Here is a 20,152-nt window from a genome sequence, read left to right as displayed (position 1 = left end):
ACAGATGACTAGTAGGGGTAACTCACACCAAAAGGAGCCAGATTTTATAGTAATTTCTTTGTATAAGCAACTATAATTACTATATGCAGGTAAACAGGGAATAGAAACCAAAAATGTATTAACATGTAGAGAATATCTCAATATATAAAAGGCTAATATGCTAAGTGTCTGACTGTCCAACCGGCCGCTATGACACGCACTGACCACGAGGGGGCAGGAGCTGCTGTGACACGCACAGAGAAACAGCACCACAGACCTGGCGCCCACAAAGCAACACTCGGCTTCCCCCAAGTGGGACACAGGTCCCACCACCACCCTGAAGCGACAGCCCACCAAATCACAGCTCACACTGCTGAGACCCCATGGTGCAAAGGTGCAAAATGCGGCCCACAGCCCAACCCAGCCCAGAAATGGTCGCTGTGGGCTCAGGGTAATGACGTCACGTAGCAACACCTGGTTTCCTCTCCCTAGCAACTAGCCTCCTTGCAGTTTCTTCAGCCCAGGAACATGACTTGCTTTATAGAAACATTTCACACTTTAACCAAATGTCTGTGAAGCATTTTCCCATGCCTCATCTCATTGATCCTCACAGAAGTCCTGGAGTAGGTAGATAGGAGACTTGGTGGAACCCTATTTTCTTTTCATTAGCTGGAAAACAGAGATTTAGAAAGCTTAGAAACTTGACCCAACTGAAAAGAAGTAAGAAATAGTGGACCTTGAAAATGACTTCAGGTTTTCTCACTGCACAGAATATAGTCAAACACTGCTGCAGTTAAATATTTCACCCTTTGTTCTTTCTGCATGATCTACAATAATAATCTGCTTCATGTTGATATTTACTGCTGTGTTGCTGACAATTACCTGAAAGAGAAGTTGGGGTGCTTCACTGGGCTGGAAAAAGTTTAGCTACATCAGAAAGTAGGTCTAATTAAGCATGTTTATTCTATATATATAAAAGGCTAAGTTGACTCGTGCATGCATGATACATATAAAGCTCTTGCTGGTGCCAATCTCACGTGTGTGTTTCGATCTGTCATTGTCGATTGTGAATTTGATTGACACTTCTATTATAGAGAAAGGGCGAATAGCGATATTAAAATATTTCTTCTAATCAATTTCCTTTCAGTGTGCTCGAATTCGTGCACCAGGCCACTAGTAGATAAATATGAATACTCTTTATTCGTAGAGCTTTTGCTGAGGCCTTACTAAATGCCCTTGAAAAAAGTATCTTATTTTAATCTCATTATTGTTCCTATTTTGCAGGTGAATAATCTGAACTCAGTAGAGGTATACGTAAGGTGCCCAATGTTATAGGACTACTAAAAATCTCGAGTGAAAAACAATTTTGATTTGTGCTTATTCTCCCCCTCTCATAGCAGGTGTAGTGTTGAAGTTAGGAGCCCAACTCTGAAGCCATACTCTTTGGGTTTGGCTTTCCTTAGCCACGTATGTGTCCAGTGGGCAAGTTACTTAACCTCTCTGTACCACAGTCTCCTCATCTGTAAATGGGAGTTAAAATAAGCCTGACTCCTCAGAGTTGTTATTGAGGTTCAAATTGATTGTGTCCAGTACACAGTGCTATGCAAGTGTTAGGATCATTATTCTAATAAAACAGTTTCTTTTAACCCTTGGTTCTTAACTGGGTTTATTGTATCCCCCAGGGGACATTTGGCAATGTCTGGAGATATTGGCTGTCACATCCCAGGGTGTATGCCGCAGGCATCTAATGGGCAAAGGCCAGGGATTCTGCTAAATATCTTGCAGGCCAGCACTCTACGACAAAGAATTATCCACCCACCCAGCCCTAGCTGGTTTGGCTCAGTGGACAGAGCGTCAGCCTGCAGACTGAAGAGTCCTGGGTTCGATTCCGGTCAAGGGCACATGCCCGGGTTGCAGGCTCAATCCCCAGTAGGGGGCGTGCAAGAGGCAGCCAATCAATGATTCTCTCTCATCATTGATGTTTCTCTCTCTACCTCTCCCTTCCTCTCTGAGATCAATAAAAATATATTTTAAAAAAAAAGAAAAAAAGAATTATCCACCCAGAATGTCAGTAGTGCTGAGGCTGAGAAACACTTTTCAACCAATGGCTTTTAATGGTTTTAGTAACTATATTCGCAAATAAGATATTCATGTTTCCTTTCCTTAGTGCCTTTTTTTTTTTTTTTTCTGCAAAAAGCTTTATTGTTTCATTTGGTCCAATGCATGGGAGAGGGCTTCAGGGTGGTTAAAAGAATGGCCAGTGATTTCGGAGAGAGGTTCAGGCAAAAGCCAGACACCAGGGGGATGCAGAGGGGCCCCTCAAAGGCCTCTGGGCTCCACAGGCTCCTGGTTGTGCTTGAGGGTGAGCTTTTCGAAGAGATACTCGCCCAGCCCAGCCTGGGGGCCGGCAGCCTGCGGAGGTGAGTCAGGTGTAGCCCATCTTCTTGATGAGTTTCACCTCCTCACCCGGAAGTGGTTCTCTAGGTCCAGGAAGTCCCAGAGCTGAGGGTCTGCGTGGGTGGAACTCCGGGCCTGCAGCTCCACCAGGGCCTGGTTCAGGTCTCTCTCCAAGGCTGGGGTGGCTTCCACAGCGCCCTGAGTTTTGCCCACTCCTCTTGGGGAGGCTTCAGCTCGTCCTGGAGAGAATGCGGCCACCGTGCTGGTTTTGGTTTGGCAGCTTAAGAGACGCTCAGCGCCCTTGGCTTCTCCGCCAACTCATGGAAGGAGCGGCCCACGCCCTCCAGAGCCACATCATCACGGTGGAATAGAAGCCCAGAGAGAGGTGGGTGTGGGAGGCCACAGATGCAGTCTGGCCAGGGTGTTGTCCGCAGCCTCCCCCGCAGTGGAATAATTCTGACGAATTTGGGAGCTCATGGTTGTTCGGCAATAAGGACTTAAGGTAGAAAAAAAACCCGGTGTGTTGGCTGGTCTAGGAGGTGGTTCTGAAGGTGGTGACTGGATCAGATGCAGGAGAGTGGCCAGAGGCTGGAAGAAGGGGCATCCCTGGGCCTGTTCTGTCCAAACACTGTTGATGCAAGAGACAGATCGGGACCTCCGTGGGCACTGCCTTCTCAGTGACTTTAACAGTGAGGATATTCATGCCTGATAACCACGAGGCTCTGAGTTCTATCATCAAATGAAAAGAAAAAACATTTCCCATTGTTAAAAAAAAACACCTTTTACTCTGTGTTTTTTTTTACCATATCTAACAGATTTCATAAATATATGCTTAACCTCTAGAATACACAATTAGGTGTTAGACATACTCTAATTTTTGTGTGAAAAATGAATGGAATTTCTAATTTTCTTAATACAGTGAGCATTCTTCTGAAGATCATAGGAAAGAAATTACTTGACTTTGGGGAGTTGGTGTTACTGCCTGTATCGAAACACTGTGATAGTCACGTTAATTCCCCATTGCAGGCACCTCTTTAGAATTGGAAAGGCCTGCACAGTTTTTACCAGTGTCATTTTTATTTCTGATGTTACATAAGGCGGGTGTGTTTGCTGTCTTCACTCCTTCCCATCCCATTCTTATCCATAGCTCATGATTTAGAATATCTTTAACTACTCCTTTCTCCCTGCCATGCACCCGTCACCTCCGCCTCAGTTTGAATTGTCTTTCTCGCTATCCGAGGCTATCTTGATCTATTCTCAGTTTTTAGAATTTGATCCTTTGATGATTTGGTCAGTTAGTCATCAGCACCCGAATTACCACTGGGCACAGAGGCTGCTTAGACGGACATTCTGGGAGCAAAAGGGAAGAGTCTGGGTGCATCCCCACACCTTCCAGTCTCTTATCTACCTGGAGAAACTGAGACCCACACAGGACGCAAAACAACACAACCTACAGTTGTAAATTGCCATGGGTTAAGACAGTGGTCGGCAAACTCATTAGTCAACAGAGCCAAATATCAACAGTACAACAATTGAAATTTCTTTTGAGAGCCAAATTTTTTTAACTTAAACTTCTTCTAATGCCCCTTCTTCCAAATAGACTCGCCCAGGCCGTGGTATTTTGTGGAAGAGCCACACTCAAGGGGCCAAAGAGCCGCATGTGGCTCGCGAGCCACAGTTTGCCAACCACAGGGTTAAGGGATTCTGGACATGCAGGGCACCAATTAGGGGCTTAAAAATCTATATATGTAAAAGCCTAAGCGACCTTTACAACCAGAACGACCGGACGACTGGCTGGTAGCCATGACGCACACTGACCCAGACCTTGCTGCTGGGGCCCTGACAGCCCCAAATCTGGTTCACCTGCACCCCAGACCCATACAGGAGGGAGGAGGGAGCCCCATTCCTCGTGGAATCCGCCATTGGTTAGCTTGCTGCTGGGGCCAACCTCCCATGGCTTCTTTCCCCAGCAGGCCGTCCCCCACCACGATTGGCCCCAATTGCAGGCCAGGCCAAGGGACCCACCCATGCACGAATTCGTGCACCAGGCCTCTAGTATTTAATAATTGATTATATGGTACAGTTACTAAATATTGGTAAAATATATTATTGTGATCATATTATAATGGAAATACATTTTTCTTATTGTGTTTAACAAATTCTTGGCAAATATAAATATCATCAAAAAGAAAGTATTGATTGGAGTGGGGCTGGCATCCACTTTGATCTTTTTGAGTCATGATGTTACAACTTTGAATCTCCAGATACAAAGAGAAACACCCAGGCACTTCATTTAAAAGGAACAAACCAACGTTTTCGGTAGAAACCCTATCTGCCTTACTTGGTCATCAGGGCTAGAAACTTGGAAAAGCAGCTTGCATTTTTGGTGTACAGTTTCACAAGTGGGTTTTTGTGACACGCTCTGGAAGTGTTGGAACAGTGGTAACTACTTCTTCACAGACTTCATGATTGGGAAGGATTAGCTTTAAGAGTAATTGGCATCTCCAGGGTTTGGACCAAGTCCAGCTGCTTTGCTGTGACCTTGGGCTGTTTGAATTGAGAACCTTGTTTGTATGTAGCCACCTTACTAAGGTGCTTTGGTTGCATCCTTGAGCACTACATCAAAGGCCAAGATACGTAGCAGTTGAAAACTAGTAAAGGCCTTCTTTCAATTTTGAAATGACTGCTACCCAAATCTTATTTTGCTCCTTCATGCAGGGGTCCTCAAACTATGGCCCGTGGGCCACATGCGGCCCGCCAAGGACATTTATCCGGCCTGCCGGGTGCCGCTGCCTGTCCTGCTTAGCAGCCAACTCATCCCGGGTTCACAGTGCACATAGGAATTTGTTCATAGTTTGTTTTTTTAAAACTATAGTCCGGCCCTCCAACGGTCTGAGGGACAGTGAACTGGCCCCCTGTTTAAAAAGTTTGAGGACCCCTGATTTAGAACCTTGTGCTGAAGACATTTGGTAAAAACACTTAACAGCTTTACCAGGGAGACCTGGGAAATGCTTCCATTTTTCCATCAAGGAGGACCTGGAATGACAATGACTCAGTATTTATGTGTATTGTGACACAGAAAGAAATTTTGTAAGCATGATTAACTCAGTCGCAAACATCGCAAGACTGTGCTTCTTGCCTGGCGGAAGTGTATGCACTTGTAAGTGTGTGTAATGGCATTTTATTGTGATGGCCTCAGCCAGTGGCTAGATAGAGCTCATGCTAGGGAGGCAGTTCTTTTACAAGAGATGGCAATCAGTACTTCTGAGAATTGTGTTGAGATGTGAATCTGAGTTTTAAGACTACCAGGATGGCATATCATAGTAGCCATGAGTGAGCAGAGCCCAGTACCCAGAGGTCCAAGTCGGTTGAGAAGAAAAAGCACAAGTGGAACGAGAATTGCAGCACTTAGTAAGGCTGATAAGCCTTTCACATAGACGTACAGCTGTGCACAGGTTAGCCCTTCTGTGCGCGGGATCTGAATGTGCTATTGGCCATGGAGCTATAGGTGTGCAGATGTTTGTGAAAGGAATGAACAGCTCAGCCTGGCACAGAGGAACAGGTGGGAATGGAGTTGGGAGTTGGGTCCAGAGTCCAGCAGGACAGCTGAGCAGTTGCACCCTACTGCCCAGCTGAGTCTGTTCTGGGATGTGCTGTCTGCCTGGCTGACAAAGGTTTGCCCTACGTCCTTCGGCGACGGCCTATTTTGCAGGAGCCAGCCAGTGTGATGGAGGCCTGAGGCAACTGCACATCCTCACCATTGCCCAGCGTCAACACGTGCAGGCCATGGGTGTGGTCTGTTAGATGTCAGTCAGGACCTTGGGTCTTTGCCAGTGTAGTTCAGAGGTGACTAGTTAGCTGCTGGGAGGGTGTCCTTCCAAGATGGGGCTAAGAAAGCAAGAAGAATGGACAGATCCCTCATAAATCCCGACAGAGCACCCTGGGAAAAGGCAAAACCTTCTTCTGGTTCAGAGAAGCATTTTAAACAAGGATATTTTAAATCAAGTTAGTGAGTCCTAAGCCAAGGACAGTATTTTATATTCAGTACTGGGAAGATATTTGTTGTCAGTGGAAGAAGGTCATACCCCACTCTATTTGGAACAACAGTCTGGTTTCCAGAAAGGAAAGATGTGGAATTCTAATATTGTTCAAACAGTGAGAAGAAAATACACAATATAAGAGAGTTGGTCTGTAAGGAAATTGATCGTTGAAGATCACAAGTATACTGACTTATTTTAAGCAAGATTTGGTAAAAACAAAGGTGGAAAAGGTTATATTCTTTAATATTGATGGAGAAAATTTTTACATTTGAGAAAAAGGAATTGTAACTCAGCTAAGATGCTCTGTAAAATTAGATAAAATGTAAACATTTCAACTAGGGTTGTTAGTTTTAAACCAAAGTAGTGTTTAGTAAAAATACTAGCTATATTTTTTTTTAACTAGAGCCTTTTTTTACATTTTTTTTCAATTTTTTTTCAATTACAGTTTACATTTAATATTATTTTGTATTAGTTTTAGGTGTACAGCATAGCAGTTAGACAGTCCTATACTTTACAAAGTGTTCTCCCTGATATTTCCCATCTGGCACCATACATAGTTATTACAATATTATTGAATATATTTTCTATGCTGTAGTTTACATCCCCATGATTATTTTGTAACTACCAATCTGTGCTTCTTAATCCCTTTTTCACCCAGCCCCCCAGATCCCCCTCTTCAATGACAATCAGTACTCTGTTCTCTATTTCTATGAATCTGTTTCTGTTTTGTTTGTTCATTTACTGGTATATTGTTCTTTAGAATCCACATATAAGTGAAATCATATGGTATTTTTCTTTCTCTGGCTGATTTATTACACTTAGCATAATACCCTCTAGGTCCTCCATGCTATTGCAAATGGTAAGATTTCATTCTTTTTTTTTAATGTATTTTATTGATATCAGAGAGAAAGGGAGAGGGAGAGAGAAACAGAAACATCAATGATGAGAGAGAATCATTGATCGGCTGCCTCCTGCATGCCCCACACTGGGGATTGAGGCCGCAACCCAGGCATGTGCCCTGAACTGGAATTGAACTGTGACCTCCTGGTTCATAGGTCAGTGCTCAGCCACTGAACAACACTGGCCAGGCAAGATTTCATTCTTTTTTATGGCCAAGTAGTATTCCATTGTATATATGTACTACTACTCTCCCCCCTCCGAAGGGTGGTGATATTCCTTTTTTTTTTAATTTAAATTCTTTATTGTTTAAAGTATTACATATGTCTCCTTTTTCCCCCTTTTACCTCTCCCAGCTGCTCCCACCCCCAACACATGCCCTCACCCTCCTACTGTCTGTGTCCATTGGATTGGTTATGCTCATATGCATGTATACAAGTCCTTTGGTTGATCTCTTACCCCCTCACCCCCCTCCTGCCTTTCTCCCTCTTAGGTTGGACTGTCTGTTCCATGCTTCTATGACTCTGGTTCTATTTTTGTTCATCAGTTTATGTTGTTCATTATATTCCACAAATGAGTGAGATCATGTGATATTTATCTTTCTCTGTCTGGCTTATTTTACTTAGCATAATACTCTCCAGGTCCATCCATGCTGTTGCAAATGGTAAGAGTTCCTTCTTTTTTATAGCAGCATAGTATTCCTTTGTGTAGATGTACCACAGTTTCTAATCCACTCATCTGCTGATGGGCACTTAGGCTGTTTCCAAATCTTAGCTATGGTGAATTGTGCTGCTATGAACAATTTCTGATTGTTGTTTCTGATTTCTTGGGATATATTCTTAGAAGTGGGATTACAGCGTCAAATGGGAGTTCCATTTTTAATTTTTTTGAGGAAACCATACTGTTTTCCACAGTGGCTGCACCAGTCTGCATTCCCACCAGCAGTGCACGAGGGTTCCTTTTTCTGTACTACTGCTTTTTTATCCACTTACCTATTGATGGGCACTTGGGTTGCTTCCATAGCTTGGCTATTGTAAATAATGCTGCAATGAACTTAGGTGTGCATATATTAACCAGGGTCTTTTTCAGATAGCTTAGGCTAATTACTAAGGTTAACAAGAATTGAGACAAGCACAGCCAGTGTGGCTCAGTGGTTGAGCATCGACCCACACACCAAGAGGTCACTGGGTTCAGTTCCCAATAGGGCAGTGGTTATCAACCTTTTTAATGCCGCGACCCTTTAATACAGTTCCCCATGTTGTGGTGACCCCCAACCATAAAATTATTTTCATTGCTACTTCATAACTGTAATTTTGCTACTGTTATGAATCATAATGTAAATATCTGTGTTTTCCGATGGTCTTAGGTTCTATAGCAGCGGTTCTCAACCTGTGGGCTGCGACCCACAGGTTGAGAACCGCTAGCAGGGTCGCCTAAGACGATCGGAAAACACAGATATTTACATTACGATTCATAACAGTAGCAAAATTACAGTTATGAAGTAGCAACGAAAATAATTTTATGGTTGGGGGTCACCACAACATGAGGAACTGTATTAAAGGGTCACGGCATTAGAAAAGTTGAGAACCACTGCCATAGGGGCTCATGCCCGGGTTGGGGGCATGCAGGAGGCAGCTGATCAATATTGATGTTTCTCTCTCATCAATGTTTCTATCTCTCTCTGCTTCTCCCTTCCTCTCTCTCTCAAATCAATAAAATTTTTTTTTAAAAAGAATTGAGGTTAAAGTATTAGGATATCAGTTTTTATCAGCATGGTGGATAAATTATATTATAGAAGATGCCTTAATATTTAAGATTCAATATTGATTAAACTATAACCTAATCTCTTTGATAATATTTACTTGATACCTTATCCCATTTGGAACAAATATTCTACTTTTTTCAAGCAAAGTGGAGGAAAACAACTCATTGTTCCCCGAAGTTACTGCTTAATAAGTAAACCAAGGAACCCTGACTACATGCATCTTCTCTTTTTAACCTTCTGTGCCCTACCCCCCGACTCCTGCATTACGTCAGTCATAGAAAGCTTGAACAGAGGACTCTGCTACCGTAAATTCATGGATAAATCATAGCATTTGTTATTATACAACTCTTCTGATCAAACCTTTAGAGCAGTTTCAGCTACCAAATAATATTATGAAAAGAAATAATACAGAAGAAAAGCTTCCTATTTCCCCAAATTGGGAATATGGTGTAAGTCCAATTTTGATATGATCACTCATTTAAACAACAACAACCACCACCACTAAAGAGAGCTACTCAAATGTTCAATACGGTATTGGTTGGTAGCTGATGAGTTAAGTAACGCGACAACCTTAGTTTGTACCTAAAACACAGCTGGAGACAGGTGGTCGCCCCCTCCTCCATCAGGTGAGGCCTCTGACGTTCTCCTGGGTTTACACTCATTTATGGGAGCGGAACAGCCACTGTGACAGCACACCTGCCTGCATCACCTTCACTCAAGGCAGGAGGGAGAGGGAAAGCAGGGCAGCCGGCCAACCTCGGCAAGTGTTTCATTGGCCTGAACCCTGTCACAGAGCCACCTCTAACCATAGACAGGCTTACGAAGCACACATTTGGCTTTGGCAGCTTCTGTTGCAGGGACAAGCAAGGGAGAAGGAGATTTGGGTGTGGGATGAATCAATCTGTAGTATCTGCCATATGTAGGCTACATATTCATTTTTCCCCATTTTTATAATTGTTTTGCAACTTTGTGTAGTCTTTTTGAATAGTAAAATAATTTGACCTCTGCTGATAAAGTTGGCATCTTTTCTTTTTATTCTTAAATTTATGAAAGTCTGTGCCTGATTTGTAAGCTGTAAAATAGCTGAACCAAATTGGAACTCATTGTACCCAAAGCTAATACTAATAAAGCAGTCTGCTTTAACAGGTCACTGAGCTTCACATACATTTAATGCCAGGCACTTGCCATCCAGCAACAGGAGAGTGAATGATGATTATCTTTTTCCACCGTTCGAAAAATAATTCAGGATTTATCATATTTTATAGGTCTAACAGAATGGTTAGAGGAATACATTTTCAGACCCAGGAAATATTTGCCATCACTTATAGAACATCTCAGATGATCTTCAATTCATAGGAAATATTAGTTTATAGGTGGTAATGATATAAGCTTATTAGATGTTAATGCTTACCTTAAAAATATAGTACAAGATATAGTACAAGATAAGTGTTTTTCTCCTTTAGTAATGACCTTAGTAATATAGTAGTACTTTATGTGAAACTGTAGTAGAAAGACCATTAGAAAGTAAATATATCTGTACTTTTTTCTTTTTTTACAGTTGTTTAGCAAGAAATCTGATGTTGCTATTTTAGGGGTAGTTTATAGAGTGTTACTGACATTTAAAGTCATATTGAGCAATATATCTTTTTCCAATAGCCAGAAAACAAAATTATTAATGTGTTGTGTTGGTGATAAAATTCCATCTATAAAACCAACAATAAAGGTTATGAGCTAACACTATAGGATACCCAAATAGAAATGAACAAATATCTTTCAAGGGAAGGAACTTTTAGATATTAAACTTTATGTAAAGCAAAAATCTTTTTCAACCTACATAAGATATCTTTATCCTGCAGGGCACTAGAAGCAAGAGATATTCTCATTTTCATTTCAGTCCCTTAATCTACCAATATATTTAATGTTTCTCTTTGTATCAGCAAGGTTTAAAAATATAGGAAACATACAGAGATGTGTAACAATAACACACGGGTTAACAGTTTATTTGGAAGTCAACTTCCCCGGATTGCAGGGGTCACATGTTTAGCTCAGGACAGTGTAGAAGACAGCAGGTTTTAGGCCTCAGAGCCAGCCTCCACCCATATGCTCGAGATCTGACCCGAGGAAGATCATGTAACTTTTTGATTTTCTCATCTGTGCAAGGGAGTCTCGATGGGGAGACTGGTTTCCTAGCAGGGTTCTTAAGGGACTAAAAGAATGTGTAACTGTTTTACATATTTCCTGACACATAAGTGTTCCATACATGCTGGCTCTTTCCATTTTTAAGAATTATAATTAAGTATCCTTTTGTGATATACCAATCATGGATTTTATTTTATTTTTTCCAATCAGGGATTTTAAATCTTATAGTATCACTAATTGCTACTCCAAGATTATACTTAGGATCTAGCATTTTTGTTATTCAGTACTAGAGGCCCAGTGCATGACATTTGTGTGCTTGGGGGGAAGGGGGGAGGTCCTTCAGCCCGGCCTGCGCCCTCTTGCAGTCTGAGAGCAGCCAGCAGTCGGACATCCTTAGCGCTGCCATGGAGGTGGGAGAGGCTCACCAGCCATGAGCCCTGCTTCTGGCTGAAGGGCGCTCCCCATGTGGAAGTGCACTGACCACCAGAGGGCAGCTCCTGCATTGAGCATCTTTCCCCCTGGTGGTCAGTGTGTGTCATAGCAACCAGTAGTTCCACAGTTTCGTCGATTTGCATATTAGCCTTTTATTATATAGGATATGTAAGGACTACACTCCATGAGTAAATTTTAAAAGACCACCACCTTTTTATACAATATTTTTATTATTCCTATGACCAAATAATAATGTCTAAAACTGTTACCTGCAGTATACAAAAGGATTACTTGCAGAAAATCTTATAAAATCATGGATTCTGGAATGACAATGGGCATCCTGATTATTTTAGAAGTTTGAAAAAACTAGAAGGGGTCAGTGGGGAAAAAGGAGGACATATGTCATACTTTCAACAATAAGAATTAAAAGAAAAAAACAACCATTTCCCTGTGACATTTTATAGTTAATATATATTTTTATGAATTCTGCCTTCACATCGTAATAACTTACAAAATTACTCATAATCATTTAGTTAAGAGAATAGTAATTTCTGGTTTTACGTTGTAAAGGAAACACCTGCGCCCTGTAACTCTGTTTGATAACAGCTTTTTTCATAATTGCCAAAACTTGGAAGCCACCAAGATCTCTCTCAGAAGGTGAATGGTTAAATCAACTGTGATTCATCCAGGCAATCAAATGTTATGTAATCTAAAAAAAAAAATTAACTATCAAGTCCTGAAAATTTAGACATGGAAGAACGTTAAGTTTATGTTTACTAAGTGAAAAAAAACGATCTGAAAGGGCTGCGTACTGTGTTTTCAATGCTATGGCATCTGGACAGGGCAAAACTATGAAGACAGTCAAAAGATCAGTGGTTGTCAGGAGAGAGTGGGGGGTAGAGAGGGAGAGCACAGAGGATTTTTAGGGAAGTGGAATTATTCTGTGTGATATCATAGTGCTGAACACAAGTCATTACACATTGGTCAAAACCCACGGTATGTAAAACAACGAGAGTGAGCTGTGATAGAAACTATGGACTTTGGGTGATAAGATAATGACGCGCCACGGAGGTCCATGATAACACAGTACCTCCCTGGTATGTGATGTTGATCGTGGGCGAGGTTGTGCTGTGTTCCAGCGGTGCGTGAGTGGGAAAGCTTTGTACTTCATTCAAAAATCAGTTTTGCTTTGAACTTAAAGCTGCTCTAAAAATTGAGTCTATTTAAAGAACATACACACAAAAAAAAAAAAAAAAGGAAAGAAACACTTGTACCCTGTGATGCTCTTGATAACTGAAGCAGAACAGGACTCAACTCTCTGGGGCTCTCGTTGGTTTGCTAAAAAAAATAAATAAATAAAAATAATAAAAGAGAGGGAGAGAAAGCGCGAAGAAAAGAGAATTTAAAAAGGTAAAACTTCTGCTGGCTCTTCCTCATTTTTATAAAATTCAAACGAATTCTTTTTCATTTAACATTAGTTACGTTCTAACTTCATAGTGTGTAAAGTTTTGAAAGAGAATATTAAAGAACAAATAGTTATTAGTCTTTATGAACTTGATGTAGCTATAAGCAAAAAAGAGCACGTTTCAGTTCTAAAAAAATCATGTGTCAGTATTGCACAAAAGATAAATGCAGTGAAAATATGAAGCTGTAGAATAACATGCATGGGGGAAAGGAGGCTTGGACTTGCCTTTTAATTACAAATACGAAAACAAAAAAAAACACAAAAACATCTTTTGAGATGAGGTAGTTATATCCATGAGGATAATATGTGTTTTCTATGGGGTAATTTTTTACAAGTCCTTTTCAGAATAAAGGGGGCCCCTTGTATCCCAACTGGGGGATACCATTTTCTCTTGATGGCTGGAAAGATCGTAGCTGCTGCTGTGTCCCAGGTTTGGAAAAGCCCTGTGGAGTCTTTGCCTGGGGACTAGTAAGGAAGATCTGCTGGCCTCCCACTGACCACAGAGATCTTCGCAGGGGTAATCTAAAGAGTGCAGTTTTAGGTCCATTAAAAATCAGTAAAAAAAAAAAAAAAGACCAAAAACCCTAACGCTGAACTTTTGTACTCGAGTGACACCTTTGTGTAAGGAGACCACAGTCATTAACCACCGGACAGATGGTTTTTGGTGTGTCTTTTTTTTTTTTTTTTTTTTTTTTTTACTTCCTGCTCCTTCTTTATTGGCAAATGAAGTGTCAGTTTTGGCCCAGGTTTATTGATTTATAACAAGGCTATTGAGAAAGAAGCTTAGGCCAGATCGTTTTGATGAGGAAATAACAAGTGATAGATCCTTCTTAGCAATAGTGCTTCTTTCCAAAAAAGGGATGTTACTAGACATTCACACAAGAACCAGCCTTTGTCTAACCTCTGACTTTTGAGATGCTAAATTACTATCCTTTAGAATATTTCATGGACACGTACCACATTTCCTTTAGTTCTGGGGTTGTCTCACGGCTTGGGATTTTCATTGTATGTGTTTGCTTGCTTTTTGCCCTGTACCCTCCTGCATTTGGTACCAGTACAGAAGTTTTCTAAAATAATGTCAGAATTTGATCACAAAGCAAGAGAACAATTAAATAGCATATGATCCAGTTCCCTGAGCTAGACCTAGAAAAACTGCCTTTTTCTTAGGAAAGGTACTTCTTAGAAACAGGACAACCTGTCCTCTACAAGTAGCAATTAACTAGAATTCTCATTTTATTTTTTTAAACTGGCTTTATCGGGCATTCTGACTCTTTTTCTAAAGGGAGGGTGCTGCTAGCCACTCTTCATTCACTGGGGAGTTAATGCTCAGTGGCCCATCAAGGTTCATATAATAGCATTATATATATATATATATATATATATATATATATACACACACACACACACACACACACATATATATATATGTCATTATTTATATATATATATATATATCCTGCTCTCTGAAAAAATCCATATATTCTGAAATTGTATGTGGGAGAATTCAGGACATCTGAACCTGAAGAAGACAAGCGCACGTATATATCCACTCAGTGATTAAGAGGCAGCCTCCAGAACTTAGTAACAAACCAATTGTCCACACAGAGATAAGAGGAATGAAAAGCTGGCCAACAGTAGCTCCGGTGATGATGATAAGGCTCAGAAGATGTCACAGCTGAAGAGAGCAGGTGCTGGTGCAGTCAGAAGCTGCTTGTGAAGGAGGGAGTCGTGGTTCTCTCTACTTCCAGTGGCAGGGAGGACAGAGGGGAGCAGAGCCATCGTCTCTGCCCAAGTAGACTCTAGGGTCAGGAGGAGAGGAGCTGGGGACAGAGCTGGGCAGAGCTGAGGCAGAGGGGAAGCAAGGTCATGAGAGTTAAAGGATGGGAGTCGGGGAGGGAGAGGAGGTGCCTCCGGGTTCTTTCCTTGAGCCGGCTCACACGCGCCATGTGGTGTGTGCTGCTTGGTGTCAGGCTTAGTCTGTCTCCTTGGACCCCAGGTAGGGCTGCCTTCTGTGCATGGAGCAGCAGGTGAGCTCTGAGGCTGCAGCTGACTGTGTTCAGGATTCTCCAGCAGCAGAACTGTCAGAGCTCTCCAAGGGATGGAGTGGAAGGAATTAGAAAGGGAGCCTCCCGTCCACAGCCTTGCTCTTCCTCTGCCCTATGTTGGGCCTCCGCTTCCTCGTCTGTAAGGTGGGGTAGTGATACCGTGGAAGGATGGGACACGGATTCAGTGTGTGATAAGTTTTTTTTCGAGTTCCCCTCACAGTGCCTGGTGGTAGGTGTCTGACAGTGAAATTACTTTCTCCTTTGCAGCTCCTGTGGTTGCATTTGCAGAGCAGAGCATGTAGAGTTCTACATGCTTTCTGAAGTGTGAAACTACCACTCATCCAGAATTACTGAGAAGGGTGTGCATAATGCTTCCTGTATCTCAAGTCTCCAGGACCTCATTGATTTTTGGCAGAGAGAGAGCACCGACGGTGGGGCCAGGGCAGGCCAGCAGCGGGCACTGAAGGCAGCCTGTGCCACAAGTCCGGGCGCTGCTGGCTGAGCCGTGGCCAGCAGGCTGGAGGGGAGCGGCATGCCCAGAGGCCTAAACACAGAGCGGTCAGTCTAGACACGTGCCTGTAAACCAGGGGTTGCAGTACAGACTGCTGGTCTGTGGGCTGTCTGTGGCTCACAGATATGCATTTTATCTTTAGCTAGCATATTATTTTTTTCTAGACCCGTTGAAAACAAGCTTGTGTTTTTTTTCATAGCCTTTTTCAAAAATGACTTTAGTCAGGGCCTTCATTTTTGCCAAATTCCCTGTCATTTCCAGTTGCCCTAGACCTGGTCATTCTATTTCTGTGTGGTCTTTGAGTTATTCAGCCCCTCTTTCTAGCCCAAATCAAAGCAGGGCACAAGCCAGAGAGCCGGCCCTGGTTGCAGAACCAGGGATTGAATGTGTTCTATCCCTCTATCCTGGGGTTGCCGGGCCAAATGCAGGACTCTGTTAACTTTGTGTGTCAGATAAACAGAAATGCTTTTATTTTAGTACTAGAGGCCTGGTGCATGAAATTCTGAAAATCGTGCTGGGGGCGGTCCCTCAGCCCAGCCTGCACTTTTCTCACATTCCAGGACCCCTCAGGGGATGTCTGACTGCTGGTTGATTGGGCCTAAACCAGCAGTTGGACATCCCTCTCGCAATCTGGGACCACTGGCTCCTAACCACTCTGCCTGCCTGCCTGATTGCCCATAACCATTCACCTACCTGCCTGATCATCCCTAACCACTCGCCTGCCTGCCTGATCACCCCTAACCACTCGCCTGCCTGCCTGATCGCCCCTAATTGCCTCTGCCTTGGCCCCCGCCGCCACGGCTTCGTCCAGAATGACGTCTGGAAGGTCGTTCGGCTGTCTGGTCTAATTAGCATATTATGCTTTTATTATTATAGATAAGTATGTCCCATGCAGTCTTTTTATTTCCTAAATCTGGCACCCTATTTTATCATTTATAATTCGTACCCTGCAACCATTTACCACTTATTGAGTGGTAAAGAACTCAGTAAGTGGTAAATGTCATCACAACATTGGGAAAAAGAATCTTGGAAACAGAACACGTTGGCCACCTTGGAGAAAGAGAGAAAGAATTAATGTATGTCAGTGTTTGGATGACATAGCTTGATCAAGGCACATCAATGTTTTAATCTGATATGGGGTAAAGTTGGAAACTGTCGTGGCTGGGGGTATTTTTCTCCGTGTGAAGACAGATAAGGTAACTGGACTGAAACTATGTCAAGTGGAGATCATTCCCGGGACTATCTTAGGTGGCATCTTGATGTCTTCAAGTGAGAGGGTGCTAAACATGTAATTCTGATAGACTCCAGGCCTGCGAATGCAGTGTCTCACCAAGCTCTGCATTCTGTCACCTCTAGGTGAATTTGGCCTCTTGCCTCTCCTATCTTGTTTGTTGACTTCTCCCTGAATTGCCCTGCCCAATCTGAGTGTAGGTACATGTCCTCTTTCTTCTGGCTGTTCTCCCTTATCTCTCGAAGTCCTGTGACCTGGGGGGACAATGAGGAGGTGGCCTGGAGGAAAGCCAGGTGCACTCCTTGGACCTCTTCTACCAGACACAGGCATCATCAGATGTGATCTCCAGACCATGCTGTGAGGAAGGTGTTATTCTTTTCTTTATATAGACTTTATTTTTTAGACCAGTTTTAGGATCAAAGCAAACTTGAGTGGGAAGTATAGAGAATTCCCATATATCTTTGTCCCCACACATCCCCACCCACCCCCACTATTAACATCATGTACCACAGTGGTGTGCTTGTTAGCATCAATTATTGTTTTTTAAAGATGAAAAAACTAAGGGTTTGAGAGGTCAGACCTGTGACCGGCCTCAGCACATGTGACAACTGTCCTCAGCACCAGGTCTCTCCCTGGCCCAGTATTCCTACTGGTCCTCTCAGTCTTCATTTCCACAGGGAAATGTGGGAGTGGGAGAGCATCAGAGAAGTGGTGGCTAAACTGTTGTCTGATATTCACATATCCAGAAATTCTTTTCCAATGGAAAGTGAGGGTTAAAGTAAGCTTTGAGTTGATTCCCTCAATTTACTTTTTTTTTTCTTTCCTTCTCCATTTGCTAGTTCCACTAAAGATTTTTAAAAAGTTGGTACAATGATACTAAAAGTGTTCTGTGTTGAAGTCTTATTTGAAAGTTCCAGAAGTTACTTTCATCTGACAATCAAGTAATTTCAGGCAAAGTTTGCTGAACACTACTCTCAGGCTTTTAAAATTAGTTGTTTTTTCCAAAGCATTAACTGTGAGTATAATTTTGAGAGCAAAGGCCATCAATTTCCACTTCAACAACCGGTGAGGTTGATTGACCTGCCACCTTAGACCTCCCTGAACCCAGGCACAGCCCTTCATGTCCTTTAGAACAGCAGGAATGTGTCACTAGACTGAAGACCTTCTCTTTAGTGTCAAAAGACAAGCAGTTACATAAATGAACCAAAGATGGCCTTTGGCCTTGGACCTCTGAGTTGCTCATGTCATCACTGCAGGCTGAGACTTGTTAGTTCCAAATCTAGCTGGCATCAAATTCAAATTTTCACACATCCAATTATTTTTAAAGTAGCCCAAACAAGCAGATCTTTAGCCATGTAGTGCCTGCCTGTTTTTCATTCCCCGAGAAACCATGCCCAGCATTTGCTGGCCCTTGATAAGATAGGGCCTTGTGGTTATAGGACTTCAAGCTGCTACTGTCCTTTAGAGTCTTCTGACCCAGAGACTGTCCACCATACCTGCAAGTGACATCACTTATACATGTCAGCCCGCTCTCTCTGGGAGTGTTCTTGCCTTTCCCTTTCTGGATGATGGCTCTTCCCCTTAATCCTCTGGGCAGCCTCATGCTGGGAGGGACTTCTCCTCTCCTGCTGCCCTGTCCAAGCACCACCCAATGTAGTCTGTTGTATATGACTTACCCTCATGGGCATCTCTCCTTGTCCTGTCTCCGCTCCCCCCACCCGCCCCCCGCCGCCTAGATTGGTCCCCAAATCCATCAGGCAAAGCCCCTACGCAAGCATACCTGGCACAGCCAAGCTTTTGAGAAAGCCAATATGTAAACTTTCAGAACCAACGTTGCGCCATCCTGTCTTACATCTGGAGAGTCTTCATTCTTTCTCCCTCCACCTTTGGATACCAAATAGTTGCATATATTTATAAAAAGTTGTTATGTACTATATAGTTTGTCTGATTTTGTATAGATGAGCCCCTCTTGTTTATCCTGTATGTTAGCAGGAAAAAGTAGGAAGCTCTTTCACATTGCAAAAATCAGAGACATGCTTGAGTTTTTAATAAAAATAATCATAATGCATATTATTTATCAAGCACTTACAATGAAATGTGTAAGCACTTTACATGCATTATTTTATTTAATCATCATAGTAACCAATGAGCCTGGTATTTTTGATTATTTACATTCTATGGGAGCTGAAAGTGGACTCAGAGAGATTAATTGTCTCACTTAGGGTCAGTGATTTGAGAGCTCAGATAAGAACCCAGTTTGTCAGCTGCCTACGCCTATGTCCTGCTCTTCTTCATTCCTCCTCAGTCAGTGACAGGATTTCTCTATAAGGACCCACGGGGAAGAAAGTAAACAGTCTCAGCAGCAAAGAGCCATGTTTCATGGAGTGGAGCTGAGATAATTCATCAACATTCAGACCGCAAACAGCGTTGTCGTCCACAGCAGCTCTGCTGACCTAACGTGATTCCCCGTGTCTGCCTCCCAGCCTCCTCTTACTGTTTTCTCCTTGCCTTTTGTCTCATGGTTTCTCCTCATGCTTTCAGTTGCCCATGGCTCCTTTGATGGCTTTTTCTCTTGGTGTATTTCTAGTTATCTGCTTCTACATCACTTTGGCCTCTGGATTCTCTGTGAATATCTCCCAGTTACACTCCCATATGTAGGGTAGATGGTTAGATTGGTCCATGCATGGGAGGGAGCTTCACACCTGAGTGCCTCACCTGCAGATCTCATGGCCAGCTCTCAGTCGTCTGCCTTTGGGTCAGGTACCAGGCCCTGCATCAGTCAGCTGGGGCCAGGGACCCCGATCACTCTGTATAAACTATGGAAATTTTGTGTAAGACCCGACAGAAAGGGGCTGTAAATGAAACTTGAACATGTAGCCGCAAAAGTCAAAAGTTGTGTGAGTTTAAGTTGAAATTTTTTTTTAACTTTCATTTAAAAATTTTGTATAGTTGGTATACAATATTATATTACTTAATACTGGTTTCAGGTGTAAAATTGATTCATTTTTATACCTTATAATGTAATCATCTGAGTGTCTAGTAGTAATCATCTGTCTCCTTGCAAACTTATCACAATATTATTGACTATATTCCCCTTCACCTTTTCACCCATCCCTCTGGCAACCATCTCTTTGGTCTCTCTGTTTTTATTTGATTTGTTCATTTGTGTGTGTTTTTAGATTCCACATATAAATGAAACTATACCGTATTTGTCTTTGTCTGGTTGACTTATTTCATTTAACATAATACCC

At 42.5% G+C, this 20,152-nt stretch overlaps 1 protein-coding gene and 1 pseudogene across 2 annotated transcripts in view; one reads left to right on the top strand and one right to left on the bottom strand.

The window, feature by feature from the left end:
- MAN1A1 (mannosidase alpha class 1A member 1) overlaps positions 1–20,152 on the top strand; it is a 158,623-nt gene that overhangs the window by 25,361 nt on the left and 113,110 nt on the right. The window lies entirely within an intron of this gene.
- On the bottom strand, positions 2,299–2,853 carry LOC308245900 (ferritin light chain-like; annotated as a pseudogene). Its single transcript has one exon. The product of its transcript is annotated as a ferritin light chain-like (transcript).

Source organism: Plecotus auritus (assembly GCF_963455305.1).
Source record: "Plecotus auritus genome assembly, chromosome: 4".
Classification (NCBI taxonomy): Eukaryota; Metazoa; Chordata; class Mammalia; order Chiroptera; family Vespertilionidae; genus Plecotus; species Plecotus auritus.
Note: the sequence above shows the minus strand (reverse complement) of the source record. Positions and strands in the feature narration are given on the sequence as shown.